Genomic DNA, 21,703 nt, shown 5'->3' with positions numbered 1-21,703 from the left:
GTCACTACTTCCCTTCCGAGCCCTGACGTGTGCCCAAACAGTGGTTTACCCCCACATATGGGGTATCAGCGTACTCACAACAAACTGGGCAACAAATATTGGGGTCCAAATTCTCCTGTTACCCTTGTGAAAATAAAAAATTGCTTGCTAAAACATCTTTTTTGAGGAAAGAAAAATGATTTTTTATTTTCACGGCTCTGCGTTGTAAACTTCTGTGAAGCACTTGGGGGTTAAACGTGCTCACCACACATCTAGATAAGTTCCTTGGGGGGTCTAGTTTCCAAAATGGGGTCACTTGTGGGGGGTTTCTACTGTTTAGGCATATCAGGGGCTCTGCAAACGTAACATGATGCCCGCAGACCATTCCATCAAAGTCTGCATTCCAAAACGTCACTACTTCCCTTCCGAGCCCCGGCATGTACCCAAACAGTGGTTTACCCCCACATATGGGGTATCAGCGTACTCAGGAGAAACTGGACAACATCTTTTGGGGTCCAATTTCTCCTGTTACTCTTGCAAAAATAAAAAATTCTGGGCTAAAAAAATATTTTTGAGGAAAGGAAACACATTTATTATTTTCACGGCTCTGCGTTATAAACTTCTGTGAAGCACTTGGGGGTTCAAAGTGCTCACCACACATCTAGATAAGTTCCCTTGGGGGTCTAGTTTCCAAAATGGAGTCACTTGTGGGGAGTTCCTACTGTTTAGGCACATCAGGGGCTCTGCAAACGCAACCTGATGCCCGCAGAGCATTCCATCAAAGTCTGCATTTCAAAACGTCACTACTTCCCTTCCGAACCCCGACGTGTGCCAAAACAGTGGTTTACCCCCACATATGGGGTATCAACGTACTCAGGAGAAACTGGACAACAACTTTTGGGGTCTAATTTCTCCTGTTACTCTTGCAAAAATAAAAAATTCTGGGCTAAAAAAATATTTTTGAGGAAAGGAAACACATTTATTATTTTCACGGCTCTGCGTTATAAACTTCTGTGAAGCACTTGGGGGTTCAAAGTGCTCACCACACATCTAGATAAGTTCCCTTGGGGGTCTAGTTTCCAAAATGGAGTCACTTGTGGGGAGTTCCTACTGTTTAGGCACATCAGGGGCTCTGCAAACGCAACCTGATGCCCGCAGAGCATTCCATCAAAGTCTGCATTTCAAAACGTCACTACTTCCCTTCCGAACCCCGACGTGTGCCAAAACAGTGGTTTACCCCCACATATGGGGTATCAACGTACTCAGGAGAAACTGGACAACAACTTTTGGGGTCTAATTTCTCCTGTTACTCTTGCAAACATAAAAAAATTCTGGGCTAAAAAAATATTTTTGAGGAAAGGAAACACATTTTTTATTTTCACGGCTCTGCGTTATAAACTTCTGTGAAGCACTTGGGGGTTCAAAGTGCTCACTACACATCTAGATAAGTTCCCTTGGGGGTCTAGTTTCCAAAATGGAGTCAATTGTGGGGAGTTCCTACTGTTTAGGCACATCAGGGGCTCTGCAAACGCAACCTGATGCCCGCAGAGCATTCCATCAAAGTCTGCATTTCAAAACGTCACTACTTCCCTTCCGAACCCCGACGTGTGCCAAAACAGTGGTTTACCCCCACATATGGGGTATCATCGTACTCAGGAGAAACTGGAAAACAACTTTTGGGGTCCAATTTCTCCTATTACCCTTGGGAAAATAAAAAATTGTGGGCTAAAAAATCATTTTTGAGAAAAGAAAAATTATTTTTTATTTTCATGGCTCTGCGTTATAAACTTCTGTGAAGCACTTGGGGGTTCAAAGTGCTCACCACACATCTAGATTAGTTCCTTGGGAGGTCTAGTTTCCAAAATGGGGTCACTTGTGCGGGAGCTCCAATGTTTAGGCACACAGGGGCTCTCCAAACGCGACATGGTGTCCGCTAATGATTGGAGCTAATTTTCCATTCAAAAAGCCAAATGGCGTGCCTTCCCTTCCGAGCCCTGCCGTGCGCCCAAACAGTGGTTTACCCCCACATATGGGGTATCATCGTACTCAGGACAAACTGGACAACAACATTTGGGGTCCAATTTCTCCTATTACCCTTGGGAAAATAAAAAATTCTGGGCTAAAAATCATTTTTGAGAAAAGAAAAATTATTTTTTTATTTTCACGGCTCTGCGTTATAAACTTCTGTGAAGCACCTGGGGGTTATAAGTGCTCACTATGCATCTAGATAAGTTCCTTGGGGGGTCTAGTTTCCAAAATGGGGTCACTTGTAGGGGAGCTCCAATGTTTAGGCACACAGGGGCTCTCCAAACGCAACATGGTGTCCGCTAACGATTGGAGCTAATTTTCCATTCAAAAAGTCAAATGGCACGCCTCCCCTTCCGAGCCTTGCCGTGCACCCAAACAGTGGTTTACCCCCACATATGAGGTATCGGCATACTCAGGAGAAATTGCCCAACAAATTTTAGGATCCATTTTATCCTGTTGCCCATGTGAAAATGAAAGAATTGAGGCTAAAAGAAATTTTGTGTGAAAAAAAAGTACTTTTTCATTTTTGCGGATCAATTTGTGAAGCACCTGGGGGTTTAAAGTGCTCACTATGCCTCTAGATGAGTTCCTTGGGGGGTCTAGTTTCCAAAATGGGGTCACTTGTGGAGGAGCTCCAATGTTTAGGCACACAGGGGCTTTCCAAATGCGACATGGTGTCCGCTAACGATGGAGATAATTTTTCATTCAAAAAGTCAAATGGCGCTCCTTCCCTTCCGAGCCTTACCATGTGCCCAAACAGTGGTTTACCCCCACATGTGAGGTATTGGTGTACTCAGGAGAAATTGCCCAACAAAATTTAGGATCCATTTTATCCTGTTGCCCATGTGAAAATGAAAAAATTGAGGCTAAAATAATTTTTTTGTGAAAAAAAAGTACTTTTTCATTTTTACAGATAAATTTGTGAAGCACCTGGGGGTTTAAAGTGCTCACTATGCTTCTAGATAAGTTCCTTGGGGGGTCTAGTTTCCAAAATGGGGTCACTTGTGGGGGAGCTCCAATGTTTAGGCACACGGGGGCTCTCCAAACGCGACATGGTGTCCGCTAAAGATTGGAGCCAATTTTTCATTGAAAAAGTCAAATGGCGCTCCTTCCCTTCCGAGCCCTGCCGTGCGCCCAAACAGTGGTTTACCCCCACATATGAGGTATCAGCGTACTCAGGACAAATTGGACAACAACGTCCGTGGTCCAGTTTCTCCTTTTACCCTTGGGAAAATAAAAAAATTTTCACTAAAATATCATTTTTGTGACTAAAAAGTTAAATGTTCATTTTTTACTTCCATGTTGCTTCTGCTGCTGTGAAACACCTGAAGGGTTAATAAACTTCTTGAATGTGGTTTTGAGCACCTTGAGGGGTGCAGTTTTTAGAATGGTGTCACTTTTGGGTATTTTCAGCCATATAGAACCCTCAAACTGACTTCAAATGTGAGGTGGTCCCTAAAAAAAATGGTTTTGTAAATTTTGTTGTAAAAATGAGAAATCACTGGTCAAATTTTAACCCTTATAACTTCCTAGCAAAAAAAAATTTGTTTCCAAAATTGTGCTGATGTAAAGTAGACATGTGGGAAATGTTATTTATTAACTATTTTGTGTCACATAACTCTCTGGTTTAACAGAATAAAAATTCAAAATGTGAAAATTGCGAAATTTTCAAAATTTTTGCCAAATTTCCGTTTTTTCACAAATAAACTCAGAAATTATCGACCTAAATTTACCAGTAACATGAAGCCCAATATGTCACGAAATAATCGCTAGGATCCGTTGAAGCGTTCCTGAGTTATTACCTCATAAAGGGACACTGGTCATAATTGCAAAAAACGGCAAGGTCATGAAGGGGTTAATACTGATGATTTTGGCCTACAACTCCTGAAAACCCAAAAAACCTGTCTCAATAAATTAGCATATCAAGAAAAGGTTCTCTAAACGACCTATTACCCTAATCTTCTGAATCAACTAATTAACTCTAAACACATGCAAAAGATACCTGAGGCTTTTAAAAACTCCCTGCCTGGTTCATTACTCAAAACCCCCATCATGGGTAAGACTAGCGACCTGACAGATGTCAAGAAGGCCATCATTGACACCCTCAAGCAAGAGGGTAAGACCCAGAAAGAAATTTCTCAACAAATAGGCTGTTCCCAGAGTGCTGTATCAAGGCACCTCAATGGTAAGTCTGTTGGAAGGAAACAATGTGGCAGAAAACGCTGTACAACGAGAAGAGGTGACCGGACCCTGAGGAAGATTGTGGAGAAGGACCGATTCCAGACCTTTGGGAACCTGAGGAAGCAGTGGACTGAGTCTGGTGTGGAAACATCCAGAGCCACCGTGCACAGGCGTGTGCAGGAAATGGGCTACAGGTGCCGCATTCCCCAGGTAAAGCCACTTTTGAACCATAAACAGCGGCAGAAGCGCCTGACCTGGGCTACAGAGAAGCAGCACTGGACTGTTGCTAAGTGGTCCCAAGTACTTTTTTCTGATGAAAGCAAATTTTGCATGTCATTCGGAAATCAAGGTGCCAGAGTCTGGAGGAAGACTGGGGAGAAGGAAATGCCAAAATGCCTGAAGTCCAGTGTCAAGTACCCACAGTCAGTGGTGTGGGGTGCCATGTCAGCTGCTGGTGTTGGTCCACTGTGTTTCATCAAGGGCAGGGTCAATGCAGCTAGCTATCAGGAGATTTTGGAGCACTTCATGCTTCCTGGCACCTGCTCACAGTGCCAAAACCACTGGTAAATGGTTTACTGACCATGGTATTACTGTGCTCAATTGGCCTGCCAACTCTCCTGACCTGAACCCCATAGAGAATCTGTGGGATATTGTGAAGAGAAAGTTGAGAGACGCAAGACCCAACACTCTGGATGAGCTTAAGGCCGCTATTGAAGCATCCTGGGCCTCCATAACATCTCAGCAGTGTCACAGGCTGATTGCCTCCATGCCACGCCGCATTGAAGCAGTCATTTCTGCCAAAGGATTCCCGACCAAGTATTGAGTGCATAACTGAACATTATTATTTGATGGTTTTTTTGTTTGTTATTAAAAAACACTTTTATTTGATTGGACGGGTGAAATATGCTAATTTATTGAGACAGGTTTTTTGGGTTATCAGGAGTTGTATGCCAAAATCATCAGTATTAAAACAATAAAAGACCTGACAAATTTCAGTTGGTGGATAATGAATCTATAATATATGAAAGTTTAATTGTAATCATTACATTATGGTAAATAATGAAATTTAACACTATATGCTAATTTTTTGAGAAGGACCTGTAGTACGGCCGAGAGTGATTATTTCCACATTCCAAACTTTTGCACAATACTGTATATAATTGATCGTGTGCACATGACCTTACACGTATTATTCAGAAGTTTAAGGTCTACAGGTTTGTAGCCAAACTCCTTGGACGTGGCTGCAAAAGTAAAATTGATGTCAAATTGAAGAAACTGATAATTCGAATGTTAACCATTAAAAAACAGAATAACTTCCAAATAGATTTTAAGTGAAGTCCAAAGTCAAAGTAGATGAGTGTCAGATGTCACCAGCTATCTTGGCAAAAGTGGTCTTCATGGAAGATGATTGAGGAGAAAACCACTGTTGAAAGGTGTTGAAAGCAAATAATAAAAAGGCAAGTTTGGAATTTGCCAAAATGCATATTGAGACGCCACAAAGCTTCTGGAAGAATATTCCTTGGACAGATGAGACAGAACTGGAGCTTTTTGACAAGTCACATCAACTCTATGTTCACAGATGCAAAAATGATACATATGCAGAGCCCCAGAGTCCTGGTCGTTGCAGTACTGATGCTCCGCCGCTAAGGGGAGTGATGGTACGTCTGATGGCACTGAAGGAGTTCACCTGACCAGGTATCACAGACACCAATACACTTCATAGTCTGGCCTCCAGGGGGAGCTAAGGGCGCTATGTATTAGGCCACTCCTCACAATCTGGTAAAACTGGGGGTTAGACAGAAAGTTAGACAGAAAGTTAGACAGAAAGCTGACTGGGTTGGAACCAAGCAACATCCTGTGGCAGATGGTGTTGCAGGGGAAGATTCAGGGGGGTCCCTGTCAGGGGTGGGATCCTGACAGAGGCCTAGCGAACAGGAAAGAACGTTAAGGAACCGCGCCTGCACTACATCGCGGCGGTATCTCAAGAAAGGACAAGAAGCGAGGTTTATTGTGGAGAGTGAGAAACGAGATCAAAGCAAAAAGGAGATAACACCAGTAGGAGTCGTGCTGTAAGATCGAGGCAACATCCTATTGAGGCGCGTAGCCGGTGGCCAGAACACCGAGGAAGTATTAGACTCCAAGCAATACTTCAAACAGAGGCAGGACAGTTGATTTTAGGTTGGCTGTCTCACCAAAATCACCTAAGAAGACATAGGGGGCAACTGTGGGAGAGGGGCGTCACTAGGGTCCCGGAAGAACTCCAGGCCTTCCCGTCATATGGGTGCGTCCTATCCATATCATCTGGGGACGGAGAAGAACATGAGAACAGACATAAGTTGTGGGAAATAACATCAGAAACAGACACAACAGTTGTGAGGACTATCCCGTGGTGCTCAGCAGGGAAGTACTACAACACACAGGCGCTAGAAGGTAGGCACAGATTTCCACCTGTAAAGGGAACTCTGGAGGTGCCATCGGACCGGCCGGTCTCTTGCAGCCCTGTTAACCGTACTCTGGATTGAGGACCTTGAAGCCTTCAGTAAAGAGGTAAAGAGACTGCAACCCTGTGTCCTCGTTATTCATCGCGACTTGCACCACGCACCACCACTTACAACTTTCATTGGACGCCCCTTAGCAGGGTCACGGACCGGGTCTAGCCACCGTGACAACCCCAGAACTGAGACCGAGAGGCCCGGTACCGAGTGCCCCGTGGCCCTGCGTCTGGGGGCGCTCCAAACTTGGCGTCACGAACAGGATCTCCTTAAGCCTGAAGATTCAGGTCATGTGTGCCTTGGAACTGTGATTTACTGTGCTTGAACTGTGACTTATTGCAGAGACTGTGGATTGCCACTTGTCGCCAAAAGTTCCCGCCAAAACCGCCGCCATTACAGCGCTGGGGAGAGCGCAGGAGAAGAAGGGCGTGGAAGTGGGCGTAGACAAGCTGAAGGTCGCGAAAGACGATGGCCGCCCAATCTAAATACTTCTGTATCCTGAGGACGTGTCCGTCAGCGGCTGAGGTCCGCCTTCTCATCCTCTTTGGAGGGTGGAGACCATGGAGACAGGGCCGCCCACGAAAGAGAGCGCGGGAAGAGGACATCACGGAGGAGGCAAAGATGGCGACGTCGGAAGCACCGCATGGGGACGACCCGATCCAGCGTGAGGCTGCATTACCCATCACAGCCCCAGATTCGCCATCGTTACAGGGACTGGCCCTTACGGAGTTACCGCTGGGCAGACCCAACTGGCCGCCATCTGAGCAGTGTGTGGCTGCAGCTGAGGCCCGGCGGGAAGCGCGCCGCCGGGAGGCCGACGATCGTGTGACCTCTCGGCTGGGCCAGCCCACGGAGGTCCGCCTATCTCCGGTGTCCCCTGCTTCCTCCATTCCGGCCGCGGCAGAGTGTGAGCTGTAGGCACAGGGCCTGTGGATCCTGCCGGAGGCAGAACACCTGTGGCGCCTGATGACGGCGTGGAGAAATAGACCCCAACCTGCGGTCCAGATCGACCTGACGAGTGCTGAGGCGGTCCCACCGTCACATTGGGGTGTGGTGGTATTCTTCAACCCTCGGGAAGGAAGGGGAGTCATTCAAGAAATTGGAGAGCCGCTGCAGGTCCGTGTTGACCGGAAGGAAGTGGAGCCCTGCGGTGGAAGATATGACAAAAAACGCGATTTGGAACACGGAGACGCAGTGACCTATACCCGGGGGAGGAGGGAGGTCGGCTGGATGGCACGGGGCGTTCAGCGGTGTGTCGCTCTCCAGGCTGCTGCCGGAACATCAGAGGAAGGACCCCCTGCGGAAAAGGTAGCGGAACCTGTCCCCGCGGAACCCCAGGAAATCCTGACCCACCATGTATCCATGGGACGGGGCCGCTCTCGGTTGAGGAGGGTGGCCCAAAGAGGAATGCTGCCGCTGCCTAGACGAGGACTGGGCCTTTCTACACCACCACGGGCCGTTTGTCAGGTGAGGCCCGGAAGGAGGCCACCTCCGGATCCGCCAGAACCTGAGTAAGCATAAAAGCTTTACAGCATGTATATAGTTAACTGTTCGTCTTTTTGTGTTTTTCCTGCTGCTATAACCCGATCAGGGTTATCTCTTAAAGGGATCCCTTAGTTGACCCAGGATCCCTATTTTGCCTTTTTGTTTTGGTTCATCACTGTTTTAAAGACTACCGAATCATGGACGGTGAATGATTCACAAACTGTTTTGTAAATAGTTCGCACCCTTTTAAGGGTGCCCTCTACTGGTTTTACAACAAAAAGAACTCTTTGCGAAGAAACTGTTCCTGGGACAGCATTGGAGTTCCTACCTACACGGACTTGCAGCATGAGTAGCTGCACCACCTTAAAGAGACTTGGCTCCCTCTTAAAGGGAATGTTTGTTAGTTGTATTTAAGATACAATGTCGCCTTGAAAGAGAATAGATAGAAATAATGTTTTACATAGAAAAGTTATATGTAATTAGTTAGTTGATTATAGAAAATGTTTAATAATGTGTTAGAGAACGAGGACAGGAGAGTGAACCCGTAGGGTTTAGTGAGTGAGTCCTCCTAGGAGCCATAGAGAGATGGCTCAATGATACTGTACTAAGAAAAGAGGCAGTAGGCCTGGGCAGATAGACAGGCGGTCCTGCATGAGACAATCAGAGAGTAAAAATAAAATATTGCACTTAGGAAAGAAAGATGAAGAAAAGTTAATTTATGTTTTAGAAGTTTTATTATAGGCCTTTAGTGGATTCAGCTTAAATGTCCTTAGATATATACCTACAAGAAAAAGGCACCACACAATGCTAATATTGGAAACAAATTTTATTTAGATAATTAGAAGACTAAAAAATAGTCATAAAAAAGGCCCATAATAGGCAACAGGTAAAATACACTTGATACAGGAAAAAAGGGGGAGACGCCTGGAAATAATTTTTTATATAACAGTCTATTAACACATGTGTGAAATATACATATGCTCACATTGTATGAAATTGGCACATATGCACCAAGGCATATAGTGACTATTTATGAGGTAGTAATGCAATCAAAGAAATAGTTATATATACTGATGCATAAGAGACTGTAGTGACTCAACAAATTATGTGGTCAAGTAAAAAAGGGCTAATGTGCCATATAGAACCACATAAAAACTGTTCAAGAAAACTTTATATATACATCTTATTCAGTTAAACATCAGTGCATATTTACCAGACAGTTGAGCAATGACCAGGCGTCCACCACACCCGGTGCGCGTTTCGCAAGAAGTTGCTTCGTCCAGGGGTCCCCTGGACGAAGCAACTTCTTGCGAAACGCGCGCCGGGTGTGGTGGACGCCTGGTCATTGCTCAACTGTCTGGTAAATATGCACTGATGTTTAACTGAATAAGATGTATATATAAAGTTTTCTTGAACAGTTTTTATGTGGTTCTATATGGCACATTAGCCCTTTTTTACTTGACCACATAATTTATTGAGTCACTACAGTCTCTTATGCATCAGTATATATAACTATTTCTTTGATTGCATTACTACCTCATAAATAGTCACTATATGCCTTGGTGCATATGTGCCAATTTCATACAATGTGAGCATATGTATATTTCACACATGTGTTAATAGACTGTTATATAAAAAATTATTTCCAGGCGTCTCCCCCTTTTTTCCTGTATCAAGTGTATTTTACCTGTTGCCTATTATGGGCCTTTTTTATGACTATTTTTTAGTCTTCTAATTATCTAAATAAAATTTGTTTCCAATATTAGCATTGTGTGGTGCCTTTTTCTTGTAGGTATATATCTCATGTATGGTAAACCACTATTGGGTATATTATTGGTGTTGTTAAATGTCCTTAGAGGCAAAGTTAAATTATTGTTCAGAATTTGCACTCAGTAGAATACCCGGCTGGGTAATAGAAGTTATTTATAGACTGTTATTTAAAAATAATAAACCATGTTTTTAACGTTCACGAGTCCTCACCTCCCATAAAGGGAAGCATTGTTATTTTCACTTGTTATTGACTTACTGCATTTCAATATTTGTATGTCTTTTGCTGACATGTACTGTTGTTTTCTTCCCAGTCCGGGAGTACTGGATTTGAGTGCAGCGCCCCAGAGTCCCGGTCGTTGCAGTACTGATGCTCCGCCGCTAAGGGGAGTGATGGTACGTCTGATGGCACTGAAGGAGTTCACCTGACCAGGTATCACAGACACCAATACACTTCATAGTCTGGCCTCCAGGGGGACCTAAGGGCGCTATGTATTAGGCCACTCCTCACAATCTGGTAAAACTGGGGGTTAGACAGAAAGTTAGACAGAAAGCTGACTGGGTTGGAACCAAGCAACATCCTGTGGCAGAGGGTGTTGCAGGGGAAGATTCAGGGGGGTCCCTGTCAGGGGTGGGATCCTGACAGAGGCCTAGCGAACAGGAAAGAACGTTAAGGAACCGCGCCTGCACTACATCGCGGCGGTATCTCAAGAAAGCACAAGAAGCGAGGTTTATTGTGGAGAGTGAGAAACGAGATCAAAGCAAAAAGGAGATAACACCAGTAGGAGTCGTGCTGTAAGATCGAGGCAACATCCTATTGAGGCGCGTAGCCGGTGGCCAGAACACAGAGGAAGTATTAGACTCCAAGCAATACTTCAAACAGAGGCAGGACAGTTGATTTTAGGTTGGCTGTCTCACCAAAATCACCTAAGAAGACATAGGGGGCAACTGTGGGAGAGGGGCGTCACTAGGGTCCCGGAAGAACTCCAGGCCTTCCCGTCATACGGGTGCGTCCTATCCATATCATCTGGGGACGGAGAAGAACATGAGAACAGACATAAGTTGTGGGAAATAACATCAGAAACAGACACAACAGTTGTGAGGACTATCCCGTGGTGCTCAGCAGGGAAGTACTACAACACACAGGCGCTAGAAGGTAGGCACAGATTTCCACCTGTAAAGGGAACTCTGGAGGTGCCATCGGACCGGCCGGTCTCTTGCAGCCCTGTTAACCGTACTCTGGATTGAGGACCTTGAAGCCTTCAGTAAAGAGGTAAAGAGACTGCAACCCTGTGTCCTCGTTATTCATCGTGACTTGCACCACGCACCACCACTTACAACTTTCATTGGACGCCCCTTAGCAGGGTCACGGACCGGGTCTAGCCACCGTGACAACCCCAGAACTGAGACCGAGAGGCCCGGTACCGAGTGCCACGTGGCCCTGCGTCTGGGGGCGCTCCACACACAAAGAAAAATATGTACTGCCCATACCGGCAGAGTATGCAGCTGTTATGGGGCACTCAGCCAAGATAACGAGCGGGAGTGAGAGGAGAGGGGTGTCATGCAGCACGGGGCCCCTCTCACAACCTCTCATAATCAAGTAAATACCAAGAGCCAGGGAGAGCATGGTGCGTTGAGTGCAGGAGTTCAAAAGACTGCCGTCTCTGTCCTCCTGCATGGCGCGTCCCAATTGTGAGTGCTCACCTATAGTCAGGGGGTCCAGGCTGCACAGCACACAGGGGACAGCAGTGGAGGAGAAGCAGCACTTACAATGTGTCTTCTGCTCCCTCCACTCTCCTCTTCCCAGAAGGCTGTAGCATCTCGGAGAAGAGGTCAGGGGAGGAGGCTCACTGCACGGAACAGAATGGCAGCAGCAGGGAGCTGATATCAATCCTCTCTGCTGTGTCCCCATCCCCACAGTGGGTTCTGTGGGTTCTGCAGCCCTCTCCAGGTGACCTCTGAACTGTGAGGCCAACCTCCTCCACAGCTCATCTGATCACCTGAGGTCATAGATTAGTATGTGTGTGTTTGTATACTGTAAATACATATGTGTGTGCATGTATGTATGTACAGTATGTACAGTGGGTACGGAAAGTATTCAGACCCCTTTAAATTTTTCACTCCTTGTTTCATTGCAGCTATTTGGTAAATTCAAAAAGTTCATTTTTTTCAACTCCACATTAATGTACACTCTGCACCCCATCTTGACTGAAAAAAGCAGAAATGTAGACATTTTTGCAAATTTAATAAAGAAAAACTGAAATATCACATGGTTATAAGTATTCAGACCCTTTGCTCAAACACTCATATTTAAGTCACAAGCTGTCCATTTCCATTTGATCCTCCTTGAGATGGTTCTACTCCTTCATTAGAGTCCAGCTGTGTTTAATTAAACTGATAGGTCTTGATTTGGAAAGGCACACACCTGTCTATATAAGACCTCACAGTTCAGAGTGCATGTCAGATTAAATGAGACTCATGAGGTCAAAGGAACTGGCCAAGGAGCTCAGAGACAGAATTGTGGCAAGGCATAGATCTGGCCAAGGTTACAACAGAATTTCTGCAGTACTCAAGCTTCCTAAGAGCACAGTGGCCTCTATAATCCTTAAATGGAAGAAGTTTGGGAGCACCAGAAGTATTCCTAGACCTGGCTGTCCAGCCAAACTGAGCAATCATGGGAGAAGAGCCTTGGTGAGAGAGGTAAAGAAGAACCCCAAGGTCACTGGGTCTGAGCTCCATAGATTCAGTAGGGAGATGGGAGAAAGTTCCACAAAGTCAACTATCACTGCAGCCCTCCACCAGTCAGGCCTTTATGGCAGAGTGGCCCAACAGAAGCCTCTCCTCAGTGCAAGTGCAAGACATATGAAAGGCTGCATAGAGTTTGCTGTAAAACACATGAAGGACTCCCAAATTATGAGAAATAAGATTCTCTGGTCTGATGAGAGGAAGATAGACCTTTTTGGTGATAATTCTAAGTGGTATGTGTGGAGAAAACCAGGCACTGCTCATCACCTGCCCAATACAATCCCAACAGTGAAACGTGGTGGTAGCACCATGCTATGGGGGTGTTTTTCAGCTGCAGGGACAGGATGACTGGTTGTGATTGAAGGAAACAGGAATGCGGCCAAGTACAGAGATATCCTGGATGCAAATCTCTTCAGCGTGGCCTGGCTTTGAACTGGGACACTCAGTACAGCCCCCTTCTACCACAAGACCCAGAATAGAGAAAAGTCACGACCCAGTATGACGGGGATGGATCAAGGCTCTCACTACCCCAACCTCATGGGTCTTATTAACACAGACTGTCCCCATGGTTACTCTGGTCACTGGGTAGTCCTTGGTGTCTCCATGTATGCAGCGGACACCCATCTGTTATGATCTGGTGACCTTGGAGCCGCATGAAAACTTTCTCTGGAGTCGGTGGAACCTGTACTGACCGCAAATCCTGAACTAACACCGCAACTAGAAGTAGCCGTGGGGTGTGCCTAACAAACCCTAGACACCTCGACACAGCCGGAGGACTAAATACCCCTATAGATGGAAATAGGAATGCTATCTTGCCTCAGAGCAGACCCCCAAAGGATAGGCAGCCCCCCACGAATAATGACTGTGAGTAGGAGAAGAATAGACACACGCAGGTAGAAAACAGGATTTAGCAAAAGAGGCCACTCTAGCTAAATAGGAAAGGATAGGACAGATTACTAGGCGGTCAGTATTAAAACCCTTCCAAAAATATCCACAACAGATAATACAAAAAGTTCCACAATCTAACTAAAGACATGGAATGTATATCTGCCACTCCAGAGAATCCAACAAGACTGAGAAAATACTGACACAATCTAAGCTGGACAAGAAAACACAAAGAATAGCACTGAATTGTGAAGCACACAGCATGTGTGCCACAGGAAAAAAAAAACCGACACTTATCTTTGCTGATTTGGCAGAAAGGCAGGAGAAACCAGGCAGAGGTCCTACACCTCCCAACAACAATTGACAACTGGCAAGGACTAATGAATCCTGCACACCTAAATACCCCAGTCAGAACTGCAATCAGCAGACACACCTGACCAGGACTGCAACCCAGGGACAACTGCATTACCACCTACTACCACCGGAGGGAACCCAAAAGCAGAATTCACAACACCCATCAACTTATTGGGGATTAACTGGTGGGGTAGTGCAGTGCTGATTAGTGTCTCCAGACTTCCAGAGTCCAGCAGCCCGAGGACCTTCGCCCCATTGACGGAGACGGCACACGACTGGAGGCCGTGGCAGGGTTTACAGTCGACCCTACTGATCAGGTACACATAATATGAGCACCGTCTACCGAGACTGCAGTCCATAGGTTCAGGGAGTATATTGCACCGGGTGGCTGTGTGCCTGGGATTGTGACACTGCCAACAGATCACTATCTTCCCAGTCCTAGAGGTCCCCTCAGCAGGATTGGGTCAACCCCCTTTGTGGGCCTAGCCACACTCTTCGGTGATCCGGCCCCCTTTTGGGTATCCCAGTAGAGGGGCGTAGTAATGTCTGGTCTTCCCAGGAATTTCTCCACCATCTGGTACCTCTGTATTGGCCTGGGTAAGGAATGAATGAATTGGTCCATCACCACCCGCTCGACCATCTGGGCCGGAGTGGATGACTCTGGCTGTAGCCACTTTTGGACCAAGTGTAGCAAGTCAAACATCTGTGAGCGGGGTGGTTTATCGCCAGCATATGACCAACAGTGGACTTGTTGAGCCCTTACAGACATTGTCACCCCCAAGCTTGCCAGTATCTCAGTTTTTAACTTCTCATACTCCTTGGCATCCTGGAGGGCTGTCACGGCCACTCCTTCTGCGGATGTGCCTGCTGCCGGGACCACCGCCGCTCCCCCCGCTCATACTTACCCGCTGCGGCGTGCTCATCCTGCAGGCGCACGTCCTCTCTTTCATTCTTCACCGCTCCCTGGTTCTCGTCGGGTGCGTGTGCGCACCGCCCACTTCAGCACTTCCTCTTTCTGATTTACAGGCACTCTGTATCTCCTCTCTGTGATCCTGGAGGACCGTGATCCGGAAATCCTTCAGCACTCCATGTATTTAAAGCAATTCCTTCCTCTGCTCCTTGCCTGTCTGTCATTTGTGCTTCTGTGACTCAGGTCCACCTTTGTCTTTGCACTGCCTGTTCTGAGTCTCCGCTCTGTCCAGCCAGTTCAGCTTCTCTGCCTTTCCCAGGCTTCCTTGTCTCCTCGTCCAGTCCAGCCTTCCGTACTCCATACTCTGTTAGTCTGGTGTCTCTGTCCTGTCCTGCTTCCTTTGTGTCTTCTCCTTCCCAGTGCTCCTTTGGTCTCGCCTGTACTCAGCTCTTACCAAACTGTACTTCATCTTACCCCGCACTGTCCGTCCTAAGCCCAGCTTCTCTATTTTGTACCTCGTACTACCTGTCTCCGGGTTCCAGCTTCTGCGGCAATAGTCTCTCTTGGGTCTGCCCCTAACACTCCCTGTATAGGGGGTGGTCTACCTGGTCAGCTCACTCTTGGGAGGTTCGTTGTCGTGGATCTGCGGGTCCACTCCAGGTGTTCCAAAAGATCTCACAAGGGCTAAGTCATAATATGCCTTCTGGGGCTCCCCTGCCAGATATGGCGCCAGTACCTCTGCCCACTGCTCCGGCGGAAGTCTCTCCCATTCAGCCACCTGCTCAAAAACTGTCAAGAAGGCTTCCACATCATCCCCCAGAGTCATTTTCTGCATAGCTCGCCTTACCGTCTTCCGGGCATATGCATCACCTTTTGGAGATGAAGAGGAGACTGCCGGCCTTACCAGAACCATTTCTGCTAGGAGCTCCATTTGTTGCATTAGCACCTCCTCCTGCTGTCGCTGCTGCTGAAATTGCTGTACCAACAGCTTATTAATTTCCTGTTGTGCTAGCTGTGCCTGCTGACTGACGAGCTGGTGTTGTCGCTGCCCCTGCACAAGATGTTTCACCAGCTCCTCCATGTTACTGGACATCTTGTGCTGGATGGCAAATTTCACCCAGGACATGCAGTTGTCCGCAGCCTCTATCCAGGTTCCTGGATCGCTGCCCGCATTCTCCACCACATGTGAGGGGTTGCCTCGCTCCACAGCTTCCTCAGGAAGACCCACAAACACTTTGGCGGTAAAACACCTGCTGATTTATTAAAGTCTGCATAGACCAAGGCAGGCTTCAGAAAACAAAACCAGAGCCTTCCTGACTTAATGGAAAAAAAACAAAACAAAGTAAGTTCAACAGAGTCCTTTCTCTGTAGATTTCAACCTGCAGACCCAACACACGGTCCTCAGCTCTTCCTTGGAGCTACATGGGAGTGCTTCCTCTCCCAAGACACAACCCAGGCTGAATCACAGGTCCAGATATATATCACATGTACTAGTCATGTGATCATGACATCACTGCAGGTCTCGTGGAAGCGTGTAAAACGCAAAACTGCTGTAGTCCTCTTCTTTTGCCTGCATACCTGCATTTGTCCTGCCCTCAAAAACCTTGTCTATGAAAAGCTTTCTTAAATAAAGGACTTAGGTTTTTATGACACAGTAAACAGAGTGTTGCTACTTTTTTCTCTATTTTGGATATGTATGTGTATCTGTGTGTGTATGTATGGTATATGTACTATATGTACGATGTATATGGAGCGCCCCCACACCGCCGCAGGGCCGAGGGGTACCCGGAGCCGGGCCTCTAGGTCTCAGTCCTGGGGTTGTCACGGTGGCTAGACCCGGTCCGTGGCCCTGTCCGTCAGTGGGGGACGTCCGTTGTAAATAGGTGCTGTTAACGGTGGTGTAGCGGTGCAGTTGTGGGGTGCAGGTCGCGGTAAATAACGAGGACACCAGGTTGCAGTCTCTTTACCTCTTTACTGGAGATCTCTCGGTCCTCAGTCCGGAATCCGGCCCACCAGGCTGCGCAAGTCCGGCCGGTCCAATGGCACCTCCAGAGTTCTCCTCACAGGTGGAAATCAGTGCCTTCCTTCTTAGCGCTTTGTGTTGTAGTCCTTCCCTGCTGTGCTTACGGAAAGTACCCCACAACTGTTGTGTCTGTTTCTTAAGTTCCCTCACAACTCGATTAACTGGTCTTCTGCTAATCTTCCGTCCCTTCCTGATGTTACAGTAAGAACGGCACCCGTTTGTCAGGTAGGCCTGGAGTTCTTCCGGGACCCTAGAGACGCCCCTCTCCCGCAATTGCCCCCCAAGACTTCATAGGTGATATGTGGTAGACAGCCCGCCTGAGACTGACTGTCCTGCCGCTGTTTGGAGTATGGCTTAAAGCTGTATATTATTCCACTCCCTCGGCGTTCCGGCCACCGGTAATGCGCCTCAGCAAGGTGCTGCCTCTTTCAACAAAACCCCTGCTGGTATTCTCCTTCTGCTTGATTTCGTTTCTCACTCAGCACAATCTATCTCGCTTCTAATCCTTTCTTAGGGCACCGCCGCTATTCTGAGCAGGCACGGTCCCGTTACGTTCTTTCAATGCCAAGCCTCTGCCAGGATCCCACCCCTGGCAGAGACCCTACTGTCTCTTCCTCCACAACACCCTCTCTCACTAGGTGTTGCTTCGTTCGATCCAGTCAGCTTTCTCTACTAACTTCCTGCCTGACCCCCAGTTTACCCACTATGGTGGGGAGTGGCCTAATGAATAGCACCCTTAGCTCCCCCCGGAGGCCCAGCTGTGAAACATATTGGTGTCTGTGATACCTGATTGGAGGAACTCCTTCAGTGCCATCGAACGCACCATGGCTCCCCTTAGTGGCGGAGCCACAGTACTGCAACGACCAGGACTCTGGGGCGCTGCACTCCCCCCTGGTTAAACACAGTACTCCGGGACTGGGAAGAAAACAACAATACAGGTTAGCAAAAAGACATACAAATTTGTTGAGTGCAAAACAATAAGCATACTTGAACAGGCTTCCCTTTATGGGAGGTGAGGACACTTTAACGTTACAAAACATAATCAAATATCATAGCAACAGGCTACAATTAACTCTCATTACCCAACCGGGTATTCTACTAAGTGCAAATGCTGGAACAATAAATTAACATTGCCTTTAAGAAACATACACTCTTAGTTTATCAAAGGCCTTCCTATAATCACATTACAGGGCAAGGTAACTCTTCATTCTCCTACTTTTGAACCTGCAGGACCGCCTGTCCCTATGGCACCAGACCTACTGCCTCTCCTTTCTTTTACAGGACCGCCCCATTCAGCCAGGGCCTACTGCCTTTCTCTACTATACATAGTATAGACATAACATTCCTTTCAGTTTGAGAACATGGAGCCCACTCTGCCTGGCTCCTATAAGGACTCACTCACTAACCCCTACGGGTCTACTGTCTGTCCTTAGTAACGAACTAACTTTCTATGGGGACGCAGGGTTTACCTTCTATCCTCACCTTCATTATTACTTTCTTACGTTTCTATCCATGCAGAACTCTAGTCTACCTCAACAGGCTTTCTGCATCTTTCCTTTTGAAGAACATTATTCAAGCTTCACATTTCAAACATATTAAACACATATAACTTTTCATGTAAAACGGTTACATTTCTTGCAAAGCATCATCATGACATTACTGTTCCAAGACAGTATCACTTTCAGGTTCAATTCCCACCTCCCCTTTAAGAGGAGATCAAGTATTTCTGAGGTAGCTCTTCTTCTCAGCCTACCAGTCCATACGAGAGCTCCGGAATGGCATCTTCGCAAAGTGTCTTTAACTAAAACCAGTAGGAAGCACCTTTAAGAAGGTGCAAACTATTTACAGGAAAGTTTGAATCATGCACAGTCCATGATTTCTGCAGTTCGTGTAACTTTGTGCAAAACTTCTGGAAAACGACAATAGTGACCCCGGGTCAACAAAGGGGTCACCTTTTTAAAGTTTACCCTGAACGGGTTTAGCAGCAACTTAAAGAACAAACAGTAACTATTTACATTTTAGAAGCAATAAAATCTTACTGGGGTTCTGCAGAAGGCGACCTCTTATCCGGCCTCACCAGGCCAACAGATCGCACCGGTGAGCCAGGACGCCGTTCCGGTCCCAGTAATGATAAAATCCCTCGCCGGGAGGTCCTCCTTGTCGGCAGGTGCACCCGTCCCTCCGGGGCACGGCAAGGCTGGGCTTCTCGGGGTTCCGCAGGGCCGGGCTCTGCTGCTTTCCCCACTGAATCAGCTCCTTCTGGTGTTCCGGCAGCAGCCTGGAGGGCAACGCATCGTTGGACACCTCGGGCAAACCAGCCCGTCTCGCCAGTGTCCCTCCTCCACCTCGTGTAAGTGACGGCATCTCCCGGCTCCAGGTCACGATCGAGCCTCCCGCTGCAAGGCTCCACCTCCTCCCGATCCACGCGGACCTGCAGCGGCTCTCCAATTTCCTGAATCACCCCTCTTCCATACCGGGGGTTAAAGGCCACCACTACACCCCAGTGTGAGGACGGGATCTCTGGAGCGCTGGTCAAGTCAACCTGTTCCGCAGGCTGGGGTCGGCTCCTCCATGCGGCCATCAGACGCCGCAGATGTTCAGCATCTGGTGAAATCTTCAAGTCCGGCGTCGGTGACATGCCTCCAGCCACGGCCGGGTGGGTGGCGACAGGGGACACTGGGGACAGACGGATCTCTGTGGGCTGGCCTAGCCGTGTAAGTACGTGGGCATCGGCCCTCAGCCGGCGGGCTAGCTGTCGGGCCTCGGCCGCAGCCACACGTTCTGCAGACAGCGGCAAAGGAGGTCGACCCATTGGTGGCTCTGCGAGGGTCAGGCCCTGCAGCGTTGGCGTCTCGGAGGCTGTCTCGGGTTGCGCAGCCTCGGGCCGGACCGGGTCAGCTCCGCGTGGTGCTCCTGGTGTCGCCATCTTTATTTGTCCTCCAATGTCCTCTTTTCGCGGTCTCTTTCGTGGGCGGCCCCGTCCCCATGGTCTCCACCCTCCGACCAGGATCAGGAGGCGGACTTCGGCTGTTGACGGGCACGTCCTCAGGACACAGAAATACTTAGACTGGGCGGCCATTGCTGTTCGCGCTCTCCAGCTTGCCTACGCCCACTTCACGCCCCTCTTCTCTTCCTGCGCTCTCCTTAGCGCTGCAATGGTGGCGGATTTTGGCGGCAACTGGCACGGCACAGTCTTTTCAATAAAGTACAGTTCAAGCACAATAAATCACAGTCTCTAGGCACACATGACCTGATTCTTCAGGCTTAAGTAGATCCTGTTCGTGACGCCAAGTTTGGAGCGCCCCCACACCGCCGCAGGGCCGAGGGGTACCCGGAGCCGGGCCTCTAGGTCTCAGTCCTGGGGTTGTCACGGTGGCTAGACCCGGTCCGTGGCCCTGTCCGTCAGTGGGGGACGTCCGTTGTAAATAGGTGCTGTTAACGGTGGTGTAGCGGTGCAGTTGTGGGGTGCAGGTCGCGGTAAATAACGAGGACACCAGGTTGCAGTCTCTTTACCTCTTTACTGGAGATCTCTCGGTCCTCAGTCCGGAATCCGGCCCACCAGGCTGCGCAAGTCCGGCCGGTCCAATGGCACCTCCAGAGTTCTCCTCACAGGTGGAAATCAGTGCCTTCCTTCTTAGCGCTTTGTGTTGTAGTCCTTCCCTGCTGTGCTTACGGAAAGTACCCCACAACTGTTGTGTCTGTTTCTTAAGTTCCCTCACAACTCGATTAACTGGTCTTCTGCTAATCTTCCGTCCCTTCCTGATGTTACAGTAAGAACGGCACCCGTTTGTCAGGTAGGCCTGGAGTTCTTCCGGGACCCTAGAGACGCCCCTCTCCCGCAATTGCCCCCCAAGACTTCATAGGTGATATGTGGTAGACAGCCCGCCTGAGACTGACTGTCCTGCCGCTGTTTGGAGTATGGCTTAAAGCTGTATATTATTCCACTCCCTCGGCGTTCCGGCCACCGGTAATGCGCCTCAGCAAGGTGCTGCCTCTTTCAACAAAACCCCTGCTGGTATTCTCCTTCTGCTTGATTTCGTTTCTCACTCAGCACAATCTATCTCGCTTCTAATCCTTTCTTAGGGCACCGCCGCTATTCTGAGCAGGCACGGTCCCGTTACGTTCTTTCAATGCCAAGCCTCTGCCAGGATCCCACCCCTGGCAGAGACCCTACTGTCTCTTCCTCCACAACACCCTCTCTCACTAGGTGTTGCTTCGTTCGATCCAGTCAGCTTTCTCTACTAACTTCCTGCCTGACCCCCAGTTTACCCACTATGGTGGGGAGTGGCCTAATGAATAGCACCCTTAGCTCCCCCCGGAGGCCCAGCTGTGAAACATATTGGTGTCTGTGATACCTGATTGGAGGAACTCCTTCAGTGCCATCGAACGCACCATGGCTCCCCTTAGTGGCGGAGCCACAGTACTGCAACGACCAGGACTCTGGGGCGCTGCATATATGTGATTCATTGGATCATAGATATCTTGCTGATCACTGGAGGTGTGACCACTGGGCCCCCCAGAGATTCTGAGAACAGGGGTCTGCAGTCTCGCCCTGGATGGAGCAAATTTGTGCATGCTTGGCCTTTGCTCTCTTCAATATCTGTAGAGCTACTGAGCGCTGCCCTCGGTTAGTTCCATTGGTTCCATAGACAATGAATAGAGTAGATACCAGATGATACAGATACCAGACATATAATGTAATATATATATATATATATATATATATATATATATATATATACATATATATATACATATTTGGGCTCTGCCGGTTCCAGCAGTTATCACGTAACCACGAGGATGTGCTTTGCACACTTGCTGTCATGTGCCTGCGGTATTCTATTCACTAAGGCT

This window comes from Ranitomeya variabilis, chromosome 5, assembly GCF_051348905.1.
Source record: "Ranitomeya variabilis isolate aRanVar5 chromosome 5, aRanVar5.hap1, whole genome shotgun sequence".
Lineage (NCBI taxonomy): Eukaryota > Metazoa > Chordata > Amphibia > Anura > Dendrobatidae > Ranitomeya > Ranitomeya variabilis.
The sequence above is the reverse complement of the archived record's forward strand: the minus strand, read 5'-3'. Positions refer to the sequence as shown.